The following is an 18,526-nucleotide window of genomic DNA, read 5'->3' as shown; positions in this document are numbered from 1 at the left end:
CCGCGGTATGAGCCGCAGGAGAATCCCGATTTTATACGCGATGTTTTGGAACATACTGGGTAGCGCATGCTCTCGCATGTGCACCGATATGCTTCTGGCGTGCCAGCAATGCTTGTAACGCAGTGTTTCTGAGTGCGCCTGATCACCAACCATTCTGCAATCATTACACTACAATCGAATAAGTATACAGTATGTTGGTTAACTCTCCCATGTCTCCCATTATGAGGATTCAACATTTCTCAAAGTCTAAAACATGGCGATAAGTTGTACGGTCACTTATTCTGGGCTTTCTGCATTGCTGTTTCTTCCTCCATTAATGTCAGACACACCCAATACTTCTTGCGTATTCATATAGTTCTTTAAGTGTATGAAGATCGTAATTCAGTCCCTCTTTCAAAGATAGTATGAACATCGAAATGGCAAATACTGAGATAACCGATTACGGAATAGGAGAACTATTAGAATCGATTAGTACTGGAAAGGCATCGGGACTAGATAGATACATGTAACATTTTTCAATTATTATGATGAAGAAGTCTCTTACGTTGTAATAGCACTTTATCGTAGTTCACTGGAGCAATGAAGGATACATATCGACTTGACAAATGCGTAGGTGATTCCCATTTTCAAGGAGTGGAATAATACAGACACATGTAATTATGCACTTATATCGTTGATGGAAATACTGTCCACAAAAACCGACATGGAATCCGCAAACAGAAATCTATTGCCTAGTAAGATCTACATCACTGTGCACAACGGCGCTCAATTTGATGCCGTGTTCATTGACTTCAGGAATGCATTTAATACCGACCCGCACTGCCGTTTAGTGAAGAGTATATTCGATTACCGAGTATCTGAACAGATTTGCAACTGTATTTAAGACTTTCCGGCAGACAGCACTCAACATATCGCTCTTAACATATGGAAATCGATATATGTAAAGGTAACTTCCGAGAAACATCAAGGACTGTTCGCAGATGGTGGTGTCACATGTAAGAAAGTAGCAGCATCATAAGTCAGTGCGAATTTACAGAATGACCTACAAAGGATTTTTGTCAGTTGATCCTGAACGTCAGTAAATGTAAGATATTGTGAATACATAGGAAAAGGATATTCACTACTGTACAATTATCCTACTGGTGATAAATTGGTGTAAATACTGTCTGTCGTACAATATCTGCAAGTATCTATCCAGATCGATGTTACGTGGAATGATGATACAGAACACATTGTAGGAAAAGCAGATGCCGGATGAGATTCATAGGAAGAGTCGAACTCATCTACGAAAGAAATGGCTTACAAGGACTCTTGAATATTGTTAAGCAACCAAGGAAGTACTGATAGAAGGCAAGGAAGCTTCAACAAAGGCGGCGTGTTTCTACAGGGACCGTTTGACTGGCGCGAGAGCCTTAGTGAAATATTCAACAAACTTTGTTGGCAGATGCTACAGGAGAGGCACTCTGCCATACGGAGACGTATAAGGTTGAAATTTTGAGTAAGTATTCTATGGTAAGAGTCGGACAACGTATTACTTCCTCCTACATACATCTCACGAAATGACCAGGGCGAGAAATTTTAAGCCGGCCGCGGTGGTCTAGCGGTTCTTGGCGCTCAGTCCGGAACCGCGCGACTGCTACGGTCGCAGGTTCGAATCCTGCCTCGGGGCATGGTTGTCTGTGATGTCCTTATTTTAGTTAGGTTTAAGTAGTTCTAAGTTCTAAGGGACTGGTGACCACAGATGTTAAGTCCCATAGTGCTCCGAGCCATTTGAACCATTTGGGAAATTTCAAGAGGTAGTACAGTGGCATACCTACTATCATTTTTCCTATGCACCATTTGCGAGTGGAACAGGGAAGGGGGGATCAGTTAGTGGTACCCGAAGTACCCTCAGCCACACACCGTCAGGTTATTAGCGGAGTATTGATGCAGATTCTGTAGCTGAATTTCAAGAACCCGCTCTTGTTTGTACAGAACTACCTTAATTAACTTCGCATAGGGTGAAACTTTTGCCAAGCTAGCTGAGACTCACGGAAATATTGACGTATTATTCTGGTAGTGTTCAGTTGAGGGGTTCATTACGTAAAATTTCCATTCCAATCAGAGTATTATGTATAAGGTCAGTAGCACATTAAAGCTCGCTAGGAGGAAATTTCACTCGAGAGTTCTTCCATCGTAATCTCGAAGCGAAGAACGGAAAATCGACAGCGGTCCGGCAGCTAGTGGATTCGATTTGTGTGGAACGAGGCGCCCCTGGGAAGAGCCGCAGCAGATTTACCGGCAGCCGTGGCCAGTTCCTCACCGATGCCTCCAGCAGGTAGCGCAACCCTACCTGCCTCGGCCCGACAAATGGCCTCCTTGACCTTACCGCTCACCTGCACTGGTTTCCACAGTGCTCCACGTGACCGATAAACCATGGTGGAGTGTCGGGCGATAAATACTGCACCTTTCAAACAAGTACCTACCACAGAGGCCAGTGCACAAAGTTCTAACATTTAGGTCACGAGCAGCTGCTGATATGGGACTGTCACTGCAAATTTTACTTTTAGCCACCTGCGTTTTAATGTTCTACAGATGCATATAATTTTATATTCTCTAAAGAACTCCGTCGTAAGGCCACGAATGGCCTACCGGGACCATCCGACCGAAGTGTCATCCTCAGTTAAGGATGCGTATGGGAGGGGCATGGGGTCGGCACACCGCTCTCCCGGTCGTTATGATGGTATTGTCGACCGAAGCCGCTAGTGTTCGGTCGAACAGCTCCTGAATTGGCATCACGAGGCTGAGTGCACCCCTAAAAATGGCAACAGCGCATGGCGACGTGGATGGTCAACCATCCAAGTGCCGACCACGCCCGACAGCGCTTAACTTCGGTGATCGCACGGGAACCGGTGTACCCACTGCGGTAAGGCCGTTGCCTATAATTTTATATACTTACAAAATTAAATATATAAAAGGTTGTATCAAAATAGGCAATTTGTTTACGTCAGTGCTTAGTAGAATACTTTAGTAGATCATGTAAGAAACTGCATTCATCCAACATTTTTAGAAGAATGTTTTCAAAATTACCTATTTTATAATATTATTACATTGTGCCAGTTCAGTTAAACACTTCATAATGTTTTCCAAAATTGTATTTATTTGGCCACGAACCGGCTTTCGGCTTCTTACGCCTTCTGCAGGTGACAACTATCTGTCACAAACAAGAATAAAAATGATGTGCTAATCACACATATTTGCCCGGAAGATACAACAACGAAGTATACTGTTTGCGTAGGGAAATATTGCAGTTTTTGTCACATCGAACAAAATATATTAACTTAAAATGGAGAGATACATTAACAACTGATGAAAAATAAGATGTCCGCAGCTCGTGGTAGTGCGGTAGCGCTCTCGCTTCCCGCGCCCGGGATCCCGGGTTCGATTCCTGGCGCGGTCAGGGATTTTCTCTGCCTCGTGATGACTGGGTGTTGTGTGATGTCCTTAGGTTAGTTAGGTTTAAGTAGTTCTAAGTTCTAGGGGACTGATGACCATAGATGTTAAGTCCCATAGTGCTCAGAGCCATTTGAAGCATTTTTTGAAAAATAAGATGAAATTACAATTTTAATCTAATGTTCGTAACAAGAACTCATTTTAACGAAGGGGAAAAACGAAACCAAGTGTGAACTTTGACTACCAAGATGGCATTCTGTGTCATGTGTTCGTTGATTTTCAGTACTGTCACATTTCTACTTTTGTTAGCAAAATTTAAAATTTCACATTGGATGGGTTTTCTGCTACGGTAGAATCATTTTCCAAAATCTCTAGCTTCTGTAATGGGCAGATAACCCATTTGCCGCAGCTTTTCCTAACTGATAAGTACATACATTATCAGACTGCTTGCAAGTGGTCTTACATACACCATTTTTCTTTTGTCTGATAATGAGTAAAGATGTTGATATGCTGTCGGGATTATAAAATGCAGACCTGTGGTCGGGGCAGTTTAATATTTTTGAAAGTATATCTGAAATATTGCCAATATAAGGAGTTTTTCAGAAGGTAACTACAGAGCGACTGCTGTTGACTAGCGTATAAAAATGTGTAATTTCTTGCATGTTGTTTTTCTTAGTGTTTTATCAATCAGGGAAGAGATACAGCATTGCAGGAGGCAATACTTTTAATGGTATGTAGTTCTGCTTGGTGAACGTTATTGTAAAAGTAATTAACTTAGAACTGAAAAGTGACCCTGAGCTCGGCGCTAAAGTGTTGTCAATTCAGATTGAGTGAGGAAATTAATATATACAAATCAGGTGTCAGTGAAAACAAATCGATTGAAGAATTAATAGTAGGGGCGATCAGGAAGTTTTCCTTTCAGTATGTTGCTGCTCCGTATGTGCACAACAGTGCGACATCGAATCGGGTATATAAGCATTGACATGTTGGATGGGGTGTTATTGTGGGGTTTGAACGGAAACTCACTTATCGCTCCTTATGTATGAGAATATTTTCGTTTATCATCTGATTCGTTTAAACGTAGAAGCTGCCTTAGTCGACACTTTGGAGTTATTGGTCCCTAACGAGAAATAGTACACAGAAGAGAGTGGCCGTTTCAAAAAAGGTACACCCAACTGTAAGCTACTGGAGTGTTCTGTTTATCAAACCTCGATAGTAGGAGGAGGCGACAGCTTCAACGACTAGGTCTAGAGGCATTGGCGGTGAGGAGAATTTTTGCATCATGTAAAACAGTGTGTTTCAACCTGGGGCTTGCTGTCTTCCTTGGTTCGCAGGAATTACTTCAATTTAATCACTTTAAATGGTGCTACCAGAATCTGCAGCATGGTTGATAACTTACGGTTTGCGACGCGTTTGCTGTATTACAGTTCGTAGCTTGTATCATCTCCGTATGCACGTCTTTTAAATCAGAAGATAAAGCTGTTGCTGATAGAGCTTGTCAATGAAGAAAGTGATGTGTCCATGAAACATTTGGTATTACTGATTTTTATTTCGCAACAAGCCCGCTTCTATTGCAAATCATAGCTTTACCACCATTGCTGCAAATGGTGACACACTTTGTCCAATTAGTTTCGTAGTTGCGAGGGCTTTCGGAAAACATGCCTTACAAACACTGCCCAATAGTGTACGCGAGGATATGCTTCGTGCAATAAAAGTCTTGCATGAGTCTTTCATTTGCTACAAACCGGACAAATAGCATATGTCGCGCACAATGTGAAGCTTTAGTCGATTCATCAAATTGCAAAGAAAAATGCGGTATCTTCTTTGTTTTCTGGCTAATTGTTTTCGAATGTCATCTGCTATACAGTCTGTTCCACGTTCAGTGGTATTTTCAAAAAGTGGCATGTTTTTTAGCTTGTTTGCCTTCTGCTTTCCTAACATAACTTCAACTATATCCGGCTTCCATGCTTTTAGAGACTGGGAAGGTAACTAATAAGGATTTCTAGGTGACATTGGATATAAAAAATCAGATAAAAATATTGATAAAATAGAAAAACAAGTAAGTAGTCAATAACATATTATTAATCAAGGCAGAACAGTACTATTTTATTAGCTGCATAATCGTAGTTTGCTGGTGGTTAAGGATTATCAGTTTGCTTTCGACGAAATCCAACGGTTTAGCAGCTCTTTTGGAATGTTTAATTGGGATATGATTCATAAGCTTTGGCTGTATCATATTCGCACATGACAATACTCCTCCGCAATTCACGCATTGAGAATTAATATTCATGAATAAAACCACACTTCTAATAATTGTCGTCATAAAGTTTATTTTTTTCGAATTGGATTCGCTTACACAGCTTCCACTTTTACTAGAAGTGGAGGGATGCGCATACGTTTTGAGAACATTCCCATTTTATACTCGCTCGGATCGAAAAGCAGCCACGTAGTAATTAATCCGTTCTCGCTGGCGTACTCCGGAAACTGAATGAAGCGAGCCTAAACACTCACTGATGGACGGCTGTCCCCTTCTGCCGGCCGGAGTGGCCGAGCGGTTCTAGGAGCTACAGTTTGGAACCGCGCGACCGCTACTGTCGCAGGTTCGAATCCTGCCTCGGGCGTAGACGTGTGTGATGTCCTTTGGTTAGTAAGGTTTAAGTAGTTCCAAGTTCTAGGGGACTGATGATATCAGAAGTTAAGTCCCATAGTGCTCAGAGCCATTCAAACCATTTTTGAACGCTTCTCGCCTTCACGCCTCCACTGAAGCCGAGAATAACCATTGCCTGCCGAGCGCCATGACCATCTTCTGCAGTACACTTGATTTCTCGATCAGTGTAGTATTAGTAGAAAGAAAATTAAATATGTTACCTTTGCAATCGCTGAAAATGTTACGTTCTGAAGGGTCGTCAGAAACTTCTTATCTGGAAACAGGTCATATATGAGAATGGTTGGAAAATACTACTGAGAACGGTGGGTACAAAGTTATCGTAGATTTCAATAAAGGTCGTGCTGAGCAGCTAGTACGTGACCAAAAATGCGGAGTCTGAGAAAGGCATGATACGTTATTCTCGTAGATCAATGATCGATACAGTTGGACAAACCACACCATTATGGAGCCACACATTATGGAGCTTGAGAAATGCCCGACTCGATGTACTCGAAGGTAACATTATTTTAGGGAAATACCTCTACTGCTAAAGCCTTCACATTACTTTAGTACCTAAGTCGAGTTAGAACGGCATAATGGATTTATACAACCTACACACTGAGGTGATAAATGTCATGGGATAGATCCTAATATCATGTCGGACCTCCTTTTCAAGTGCAGTGCAGCAGGTTAGTGTCATGTAGTCAAAAAGTAACGGGAAGTTCCCCGCAGAAATATTGAGCCATGCTGCCTCTATAGCCGTCCACAGTTGTGAAAGCATAGCAAGTGCAGGGTTTTGTGCACGAACTCAAAAAAATGGTTCAAATGGCTCTGAGCACTATGGGACTCAACTGCTGTGGTCATCAGTCCCCTAGAACTTAGAACTACTTAAACCTAACTAACCTAAGGACATCACACACATCCATGCCCGAGGCAGGATTCGAACCTGCGACCGTAGCAGTCGCACGGTTCCGGACTGCGCGCCTAGAACCGCGAGACCACCGCGGCCGGCCGCACGAACTCAACTCACGATTACGTCTCATAAATGTTCAGTGGGATTCATGCATGGCGACCTGAGTGGCCAAATCATTCGCTTGAATCGTGCTGAATATTCTTCAAATCAATCGCGTACATCTGTGGTCCCAGCACGTCATTGTTTGAGAACATGTAACCTGTGAACATAAAAGGTCTCCAAGTAGCCGAACATGGCTGTTTCCAGTGAATGATCGGTTCAGTTGGTCCAGAGGACATAGTCTATTCCATGTAAACACAAACCACGGCGTTATGGAGCCACATACAGTTCGCAGAGTGCCTTGTTGAGAACTTAGGTCCATAGCTTCGTGCGGCCTACGCCACACTCAAATTCTACCGTCAGCTCCTACCAACAAAGATAAGGACTCGTCTTACCAGGCCACGGTTTTTGAGTACTCCATAGTCCATCGATATAGTCACGAATCCAGGAGACGCGCTACAGGCAGAACTTGCTGTTAGCAATGGCGTATGACGTGTATTGTCGTAGCCCATAACGCCAAATTGCACCGGACGTTCCTGACGGACTGTCGTACGTCCCACAGAGATTTCTTTGGTTATTTCACGTAGTGCTCGTTGTCTGTTAGCACCGACAACTCCACACAAACACCCCTGTTCTAAGTTGACGACCGTCGGCTGCTGCGTTGACCGTGGTGGGAGGTAGTGCCTGACATTTATATGCTCGATACGCTCTTCACAGTGTGGATCTCGATATAATGAAATTCCTAACTATTTCGGAAATGGAATATCCCATACGTGTGGCTGCAGCTACCAATCATCGTTCAAAGTCCGTTAATTCTCGTCGTGATGCTATGTTTGTAAGTAGGCTGTTTAGGTTTTTTTATGTTGGTGATGCCATGTAGCGCTCTGTCTTAAAATTGCTGACTGCGCTGTGTGCAGTCTGTGGTTGGTTGGACTCATTGTTGGATTATTCGCTAGTGTAGTGTTGGGCAGCTGGATGTGAACAGCGCGTAGCGATAGGCAGTTGGAGGCGAGCCGCGATCAGTGGTGGATGCGGCGAGAAAGAGATGCCAGAGTTCTGAGCTGTTAATATGAGCGATCTGACGTGTGTCCGTCACAGCATGGAAATTTGTTGAACTGGATGTCACGAATTTATATACATATTATCACCTTTGAACATTATTAAGGTATATACATTCTTTGTTCTCTATCAAGATCTTTCATTTGCTAACTATATGCCTATCAGTAGTTAGTGTCTTCAGTAGTCAGAATCTTTCATTTAGCTGGCAGTAATAGTGGTCTTTGTATTGCAATAGTTCATGTAACGAAGATTTTTGTGAGGTAGCTGATTCATGAAGAGCATAGGTTACTGTTAGTCGGGGCTACTCTTTTGCAGGGATAATTGAAAATCAGATTGCGTTGCGCTATAATATTTTGTGTCAGTTTAGTGATGACCAGAAAAAGTAAAGAGAAAACTGAGTACGTTGAGTTTTTATCGGCTGTTTGAAAATCAAATAACGTAAGAGTTTACCAGCACTATCATTCTTTACATACTAAGGGGAAATTTCATATTTACGTCATACACTTTCACGTGAAGGACCTAACTACAAATGACAGTTTCGCCAAGGTATTGCCCTTTTGTACTATGTGTACGCGATGCTGCCGGCGGCTACATTAGTCCGTGTCGCTATACCATAAGCGTTCTCACCTCGGTGTACACGTTATATACTAGGTACAGAGGCCTGAGGAGCCAGTGACAGTATGGACGGGAAGTACTCTAGTACTTTGTCCGAAAGCTGTAGGAATCGTTTAGTGACTGTAAAAAATAAAATAAAATGAAATAAAATAAAATGTGAGAAATGTACAGAAGATCTGAAATTGTGACTCAGGCAGACTGTCACTTTTCACAAACTTTTGATACTCTCTAATAGTACTCATAATTTTATTCCTCTTTTTACTTTTCCTCGTTCTATCACACTTTTATATTCGAAATTCTTAATTCGTTCTTTGCTAAGTAATACTGTACAGTAGTTTGACATCCGCGCTTTTTGTTATTTGTTTAAATGCTCTCTTCCCTGAAACATGATAGGTGAATCCGAACTTAGACGAAAAATTTCTCCAGTATTTTGGGATCAGGGACACGTGTTCTAAGATAGTTCTCTATACAATTATTGCACTTTCTTTCATTTCTTATTGCCCTTTATCTGTGTATTGCTGCAGAACACCTCAGATGCCGACGGTATGCACGGTTGGTAATGAAACTTCTTCCAGTCATTCATGGCACTAGCTGCTGACATCAATAACATTTACATTGCACTTCTGACCCTTAAGCTTGAAAGTAGTAAGGTCAGTTTTCTCTCGGGATTCTTTTTCTGGCAGTGTTAGATCTGTGTTAAGACTGGGAATGTGATTTTAATCGAAGACGTCTTTTGATATAAATTACAAACCCTGTCTCATAATAATGTACTAGCTTTAGAACTTCATGAAATTTCAGGAGAGAAATTATATGACATGGTACACAACAAAAAATAACAGTAAATACGAAAATAGTGCCAACTAAAGTAAGCGGTCTCTGATTTAACGCTTTAGGCGTAAAAAATTATAACAAGTTATTTTTTCGAGGACAGTTAAGAAATTTTGTATCTCAAAAAATATTCATGGAAGCAAAATGTTTCATTGTAGTATATAGGTGACTATTGGCGTAAAGACGAAGAACAATACATTCCGTAAATGTAGGAAGCCAATAATATCTTAAATGCATGTCAATGGTGATACGATATGCAAGTACGGTAGATTCTGATTTGAGTCTATTTTCGCCGTATGTATAGTTCGTAACCAGTCTGATGAGAGAATTTCATATTCACTGTCAAATTTGAGTTCGCTGATTATCTTCTCCTGTGTTCAACTGATTATTTTGGCTAAATTACATAAAACGCTCAGAAGCGACGTTGTAGTACAGTTGACATACTTGATACCAAAGTAATCGCGAATGTTGCGATTGTCTAAGCTCCGCCTCTGAACATTTCCGACACTGATTTTTAGGCAGAATTTACACCATCTAATGGTACCATACATTTGGTAGTTGCATGTCACAGTATGACATGTCTCCAAAAATAGACGCTTTGTTTACTATACAAGCAGTCGAATAAAGATAGGCTCGGCAAATATTCTAGGAGGAATCCGAAATTGCTTATTTATGGATTCGTCCCCGTCAACACACGAAGATATTGCAGCAACAGTGTGAAATACTAGGTTCTAATAGTTGGATGGAGACTGAATTTCACTTCTGCCGGCCGCGGTGGTCTCGCGGTTCTAGGCGCGCAGTCCGGAACCGTGCGACTGCTACGGTCGCAGGTTCGAATCCTGCCTCGGGCATGGATGTCTGTGATGTCCTTAGATTAGTTAGGTTTATGTAGTTCTAAGTTCTAGGGGACTGATGACCACAGCTGTTAAGTCCCATAGTACTGAGAGCCATTTGAACCATTTTTTCACTTCTCTTATATGCAGTCTATCTGCGGCTTCCCGATGGATATGAGTGTCACAACAATATCCACAAGGAAGCGTAACACAAGTGAAATCACAAAACTGACTGATTCTTCCAGAAATATTGTTATAAGGACTTGTATGTAAAACAAAGAAATGAGAAGGAAGGTTTCTACATTTAAGTCTACAGTAACAGCTGCACTTGGCTATGAAATAGTCGCCTATCCAATACATAAGTGTGTAAAATCGCATATCGCAACGAGACTTAATATTTTACGCAGAGCTAATGTCAATTAAACATAAAACGACAGGTTCTCTGATAACTTTCGAGATTTTCGGAAACTCGTTTGTTACATAACACATAGAGTTGCCTACACATAGTTCTAGATAAACACAAAAATGAACAAATACTAATCTTAAAAATGTATTTCCCACTAATGACATATTTAGGCCATGAGAACTCCAATACAGAACCTTGAAGTTATGCATGTTAGAGAAGGCTTCCACCTTACTCCATTAAATGATTCGCTCGAATATGAATTTTGATTATGTTTATTTTCAGTTCATGTGCTGGTGTAACAACGAATGAATTCCTAACAGCTCATTTTGTTTGCTTGCTTATGGATTTGTCAAAGCTTTATGTCGGCCAGTTGTTGTGGCTCATTAAGACGTATGCAAAGATCGGCATTCTTATTTTTTGAGGAATATCTTCCTGTTATCCACATAGTAAAGGGTTGTGCCAAGTAATTTCCTGTTGTATGACTCAGTTTACAATAAAATTCTTAGATCTTCTTGCCATCTTGATATAATATCAGTCAGAAGGAATTAAAGGTGTCTGTTTTGTTATAGTATCAGTTATATATGGTAAGTACCCTAAGACAAGTCAACCTCGCGACTGCGATAATTCAATAATTCTTTCCAACACATGTTGGAAGAGCTATACTTTCTCTGTTAGACATTCTGTCCTGTTCATCGTAACAATTTAGTCACATCATGGACGCGCTTTATGGCTCTAATTTTAGTCAAAATTCTGACAAACTAACATTACAAGACTCTGACAAACAATTGTGTTACCGGTTTTGCAGCCAAATCATTTTTCTTCAGGTGTAGACGGCGTAACTCTTTTCACCCTGTCGGTGTTATACGTGACCTTTTGTGCCATTAGCGTCGATATTGGGAACACAGCGGGAGCTAACACACCCACACCGTAGTACCCTGTTAATGGAACCTCGGGGCGTAATCGACAGCTGGTTTACTCGATGCGTTGTCAGGTTGCTTGTTCGGCACCTCTCTGATCTCTTGTTAATAAGTTACTTCCCTCCCTGAAGCGGCTCATCGTATTACAAAGCGTTGAGGATACCTGTAACGGTTCTTCGAGCTGTTACTAAACGTCCTCTGCATAAGGAACGTTATTCATGGTTCAGGAAACCCTGTAATTAATTGCGGTGCAGTACACACATGGATAAAACGGATTTGCGAAAGATTAAAGACGTCGTGGACAATTATGTTTCACAATGAGAATTATTTCAGATATATATATAATTTGTTCTGTACCACCTCCTAAACCAATGGACCGAATTCAACCTAACTTGATAAACATATCATTTACTGTCTGGAAAGAATCATTGTGGGGGTACAAACCACTTGAATAATAAAGGGGAGGGAGTGAAAAAGCAGTGTAGCCCATGATGCAAGACTAGCCATACTTTAATTATCCAGTATTTAAGAATGAAAGCACCTCTTTACTTACAACAAACTTAACACATATTACAAACCTTTACGAAATATTTTCTCATTGGACCCCCACAAAATGGTCAAAGCAAAAAACTTCTCTCTTATTAGATTTTCGCTGTTCATGCACTATAACATGAAGCGTGAAAATTTAATTTATTGATTCTTCACTACTAACTCTCTTCATTTCACGTTTCGAAGACAGCAGGTACATATCTGTCTGGATGTACCTGTAAATGTATGTCACTGAACAGACTATAGTTCAGGAGATACAATGCCATAATGAATACGCTTCTTGAAAATGAAACTGCTGGCTGAAATTCGCTAGACATAGAGGCGAAATATGTATATAAATCCGGATCAAACATGTTAATATATTTCACATATGCGCTATGCGAGCACACCCGCTGCTTAAAAACTCATCCTAACCCCTGGAACGATTTCAGTTAAATGTGGTACACACATCAATAACATTCAGGAAGGGAATACTGCATGGTTAAGAACCGCCAGTCTCCTGTTGTGCTTAGTGAAATGATGTGGAGATAGAAAGGAGGATGGGGAGATAGACAGACAGTAAGGGAGAAGTAGGAGACAGGCACAGATAGAAGAAGGAGGATCTACAAAGAGATCGGCGAGTAGGAAAGGAAAAGAAAGAGAGAGGGAAGAGGACAGGATGGTAAGAGAAAGAAAAGAGAAGGGTATAGACAGAGACAGAGGGAGGAAGAGACAGGCAAAGAGGTTGGGGAGGGAGAGATGAACAGATAGAGGGGCACGAGGAAATTGACAGAGAAGTGGATGAAACTGACAGAAAGGGAAAGAACGAGGAGATGTACTGAGAGAGGTGGGAAGAGAAGTCGGACACAAAAAAGGAAAGGTGAACAGAGGAACATGGAGAGGGGAACGAGGAAATTGGTAGAGAGGGGGAAGGAAGAGACTGAGACAGAGAGTTGAAGGTGGGGTGGAATTAGAGGAGAAGAGAAGATGGACAGAGGGGGGATGGACAGGAAGAGGAGGATATAAAGATCGAGAGGAAGGGAGGAAGAAGCAGATGGACAGTGAGCAGGGGTATGGAGGAGGGGAATGGCGGAAATGACAGAGACAAAGGGTGGTGGAGATGGATAGAGAGAGGGAGAAATGGAGTTAATTTATAGCAATGTAGGAATAGATAGAGATGAGTGAGGAGATGTGGATGAAGAGAGATGGGATGGGTAGAGGCGATGGACAGGGAGGAGGGACTAGGAGAGGGTTTATGAGAAGAATGGAATACATAAATACCCAAGTGACACTTCGTTTCTTACAAAACGATACTGACAAATTTCGGGTAGGAACCCTTCTTCAGAAAGTCATCCAGTGACTGATGCTACAAACAGTCGAAGTTATGTCAGCCGGCGTGTGCCGCTAGGCCACAAGTTCCGCATCAAATGTAAACTTGTCGGCTGATGGAATGAAGGAGGAACGTTTTGCAGTAGACATCTGTTGTTTGATATTCATTTATAGTAATTAATTTTTACGATTATCAGTTGGGACGATGATGCGTAGAGAGGCCTTTTCCCCTACAAATGCGTTTAATGACGCCTCTGTGGATGACGGTTAAGGACACAATTTTGCATCTACAGTTTACTCTTCTACTGGGGCACTCTCAGATCTGTTACGTTCTTCGGTGTGAAGGATGTAACAGAAGGAGACCAACAGCGTCGAAATTATATGCGCTAACATTTGCCTACGCAATAACTATTGACATTTACTGCCCTGAAGTTTGCGGCAATCAGTTGCGTTCACTGAATAACAGCATAGTTTTAGAGAATTAGGTGCTTTTATTTTATTTAAAGGAAAGGAAGTGCGAATGGAAAGAAAATAGGAGAAAGCATATGAGTATTCCATATGACATACAAAACACGTTTCAAGTAGCTAACATTGCAGTTTATTCTGTTGTTACAAGAAAATAATTAAAATCAGAGAAGTGTTGAAAATGCCTGCCTCTACCATGTCAGCATGCCTGAGATCTGCACTCGATCAAAGATACCAGTCATGGTGCAAACTCCTTCACACTCTGCATGTGTCCCTTCGACTATGTCATCCGCTGACTCTACTGGGGTCTTATATTCCACATTCTTCTCATGATCCAACAAACAAATTACAGCGGTTTAAAGTCAGCTGACCGAGGCGGCCAAGGAGCAGGACCACTTCAGTCACTCCAGATGTCGACATCTATGAGATCAGGGTTTGGCTGCTAGACGGAACTGTGTGTGTGTGTGTGTGTGTGTGTGTGTGTGTGTGTGTGTGTGTGTGTGTGTGTGTGTCCTCTGGTGTTAGAATCACATACATCGACGGACTGGAAAAGGAACCTCCTCCAGTAATTCCCGCTGCACTTGTAGAACGAAAGTTGCATAGCTGTTTCCTGTGGATCAAGAAGTAAGCATCAAGGGGCCAATCTTGTACCATGCACGCCCATATTGTTATGATAAACTTTTCATGTTGGCGTCACTCCTGGGTGCTGTGGGAGTTCTCTTCTGCACAAGTATAACAATGTGAACGTTGAACGCACTGTTGCGGTTGACGCTGCTAAATACTCATGCAGCAAAACATCACTCTCGCAACTCTACTCACGGAGTAAAATCATCGCCCGTAATCGCTTGTGACTTCTGAAAACGGAATAGATGTCTTCCCTCTTGCTGCATTATGCTCGAAATGGTGGACGCTTCCAACAGGTGTGCCACAGCGGGAGTACTTGTGGATAGGTTGAAACGTCCCCTTAGAAAAATTATCAGCGACTGTGCTTAAACTGACACACAATATATTTTTTTTTAGCGCAACGCAATCTGACTTTTAATAATCTTTACAAAAGAATGGCCCTGACTAACAATAACCTATACCTTTCATGAATCACTTACCTCACAAAAATCTTCGTTACTCAAACTACTGCAATACAGCGTTAGCCCATACTGCCAGCTAAATAAGAGATTCTAACAACTGAAGGCACTAACTACTAATAGGCATAGTAAGCAAATGAAAGATTTTGAGAGAGAACAAACTATGTATTTACCTGAATAGTGTTCAAAGGTCATAATATATATAGCAGTTAATGACATCTAGTTTTATAAATTTACTGCCTCTGTCCAGATCATCCGCTCTCAAAACTCCGCCATCTCACTCCCCACATCCACCACTGCTGGCGGCTCACCTACAAGTGCGCAACGCTACGCGCTGTTAACAGCCAACTGCCAAACACTACAATAGGAAATTCCAACAATGCCACCCATCCACAGACTGCACATAGCACAGCCAGTGATTTTCATACAGAGCGCTAGGTAGCGATGGCGTTACCAATATAAGAACCTAAACAGCCTACTTACGAGGTCAGCGTCGAATCGCTCTAATACACCCTCCTCACACCGTAGCGGTAGAGCACGTCGCACGCTACCTCGTCCGGTTCAACGTCGGTTGAAACCATTAGTTGCATACAGACGTTGATGAAAGGCTGCTAACGTAGAAAGGTTTTAGAGCGTAGATGCGTGAAGCACATCTTGCTGCTGTGATCAAGTAAAGTTCTCCATGATGCGGCACAACAGCACAACACAAATTACCAATAAGTACTGTGTTTCTACAGCACATTGGTCGTTGCCCTCTAACGGCATCGCTATCAGCGGTGTGTACATTGTTGTGACAGGTGTGGCCAAGGGGAGGAGGCCATGGTGTTCATACGCTCCTGTTAACATTTTGGTAAAAACATTTAGATTTTTACACCATTAACTTGCAAAGCTTTTTACTAACTTTCAAAGACGCGAAACAGACAAGATCTCCATGGAAATTACGGGCTGCTTTTAACCCATGCTACTTTTCAGTAAAATTCCTGTAGACTACATTCCAGCCAGGAAGAGGTGTCCATTCGCAAGTTGAAAGCACTTGTTTCCAACGATAGATTTGTCACGGTTCTGGAATCGATAGGTGAGACTGACAAGCAACAGGATTCTATTTCATATTTCCCACTAAAGATGGGAAAAAGCCATAACAGGTAGCGTTCATCCGTATTTAAGTGCTAGATGCAACTCAACAACACGTTTCGGGAGCCAGTGATCTCATCATCAGGTTACAAAATCATAGCCTATGATATCAGAACACTATGAAATCTACCAGCACAACCGCGGTGCTCATAAAACAAGATAGATTGGAAACATGTTGGACTGTGTGCCCTCGTCTTACATTTAAGTCGTTAACTTCGGTCAGCAGCCGTTCCATCTCTCACCGGGCATAACACCAGGCTGCGTCTTGCTGATCTGCTGTCGAGTCGAGTTGGCTGTTAGGAAGAGGTCCAGGGTTTGTTGTGCTCTGATACGTCCACAATCAGCTAGTGGCTCAACAGTAATCCTGTATCATTGGTCACACATTTTTCCCCATTTCCTAAGTCTACCATTGTCAGTCTCTGACTATTTCGTCTAACGCCATTAAAAACTTATATATCTGTTTAAAAATAAGTCTACAAAGCTGTTAAGTAACCTCTTTCCGTTGTCTTTGATTTGCACAGTTTAACGAATCTCTTCCTAGGATTTTCACAGTCTATAAATTGACCTACTCCTTTGTCCACATGGTGACTTCAGGCACTAAAGGAGATTCAAATTTATAGGCCGAGGTCGTTAACAAGTACGAACAGTTTGGTACTTTACTCATATCGATGGCTGCGTTGTTGTCTTCGTGAAGTCTAGAGGTGATTCCACTGCGATGTTCCCGCGGTTTTCTTTGTGTTTGGATGAGACTAACTGGATTGTAGGGCGACGTGGTATTTTGGTTTTTAGAGAGCAAACGTTACATTATTTTTGCAAATCACTATTTAATTCATTTATTCACATTTAACACTCCTACAATAATATGAAGTAAGACATTGTTTTACACCACATCTGTATCACCACCTCCTCCTACCCACGCTCCCGATCCAAAGACCATCCACCACCACCTTCAAAGCTCGACCTCCTTCCCCCATGACCAAAGATAACCGTCTCTTAGTTGTTACAGTCGCAGTCAAAGGCTATATTTACATAAAACATTACATGTAAAGAAATTACTGACATACATGATTTTATGTTCTGTTATAACAGTCAGATCATAGGACTGCTTCTTTTCATGACTGGTAAACTCGAATTCTTCCAACAAGTTCTTTTTCCTCCCTTTCTTTTGTAAGTGCTTGATTTCCAATTCATCTTCTATTCCTTGAAGGGGGTGACGTATTTCGTATAAAAGATTCCCAAGAACTGATTTTCCTGACCTGTTTAATATGAATACATCTTTATGCTTCTTGTATCTGATCGATAATGTCTTTCTGTCTCTACAGTATACTTTGCGTAATAGCATTTTCTTCATTTTCTGTTACCTTTGTCCCGCATCTACGCGGGGTTAACGTGGTTGTGATCGGAATTATCATTAATTTATGGGTTACCGAGCCCTTACTGTCGCCACCTTGTTGCATACCGGGTAGGAACATGTGTATACCATCGTCAGCGATTAATGTTGTCCATGTGAAAGTGTCAGGTTATGTTCAAAATATTTGGGAATTGCGTTCTTGAGGCGAGACTTCGGTGTCAGTCCAGTATTCACCTCCTGCAACGTGGTAAAACGCCTAAAAACTACATTCACCCTGTCTGGCGCACCGGACCTCGTCCTTAATCCACCGGAGGGATCCTGTCCGTGGCCGACAACTTACGCTACTCTCGGAAGCGGCATGTAAACACGAGCGGCTGTGCGGGCGAGTACTTTGCGTCACTGGATGCGCAATGAATTTTACAACTGCTCATCTTTCGAACTTATGTACTAATTTACCGTCACTACTCCTCAGGAATACCTCACTAGATCTTTGCAAGGTAATTTTAAAACTGCACGGCTAAAAAACGTTCGCAATCATTTGTGAGATTGTTCCATAATATGTCTTAGTGACTTGTTCAATTATTCTCTTCATCAAGTTTATTCTTTCCGTTCTTATTACCATTTCGTAGTAATATATTACCCATATTCATTTTTGCCACCCACACACAGATATATATATAATGATCGAATGAATTTTCCACAAGACAACACCATTTGGGACTCAATTGTGTGTTTTGTCAACTACATGACGTACTAACTAACGCGCAAAGACAAAATACTTGCACACTAAAGCTAAACATTTGTTCTTGTAGAATCCAAAACTACAATGAAAATCGGAAGTTCCTACTCCCAACACTCACTCCGACATCACAGAGAGAGTTGATCAAGGGT

The 18,526-nt window shown here is 41.7% G+C and overlaps 1 pseudogene; it reads right to left on the bottom strand.

Annotated features, from left to right (window-relative positions):
• Nucleotides 1–2,801: 2,801 nt before the first annotated feature.
• On the bottom strand, nt 2,802–2,919 carry LOC126285528 (5S ribosomal RNA; annotated as a pseudogene).
• Between the last annotated feature and the right edge of the window lie 15,607 nt (nt 2,920–18,526).

This window comes from Schistocerca gregaria, chromosome 8 (assembly GCF_023897955.1).
Source record: "Schistocerca gregaria isolate iqSchGreg1 chromosome 8, iqSchGreg1.2, whole genome shotgun sequence".
Classification (NCBI taxonomy): domain Eukaryota; kingdom Metazoa; phylum Arthropoda; class Insecta; order Orthoptera; family Acrididae; genus Schistocerca; species Schistocerca gregaria.
Note: the sequence above shows the minus strand (reverse complement) of the source record. Positions and strands in the feature narration are given on the sequence as shown.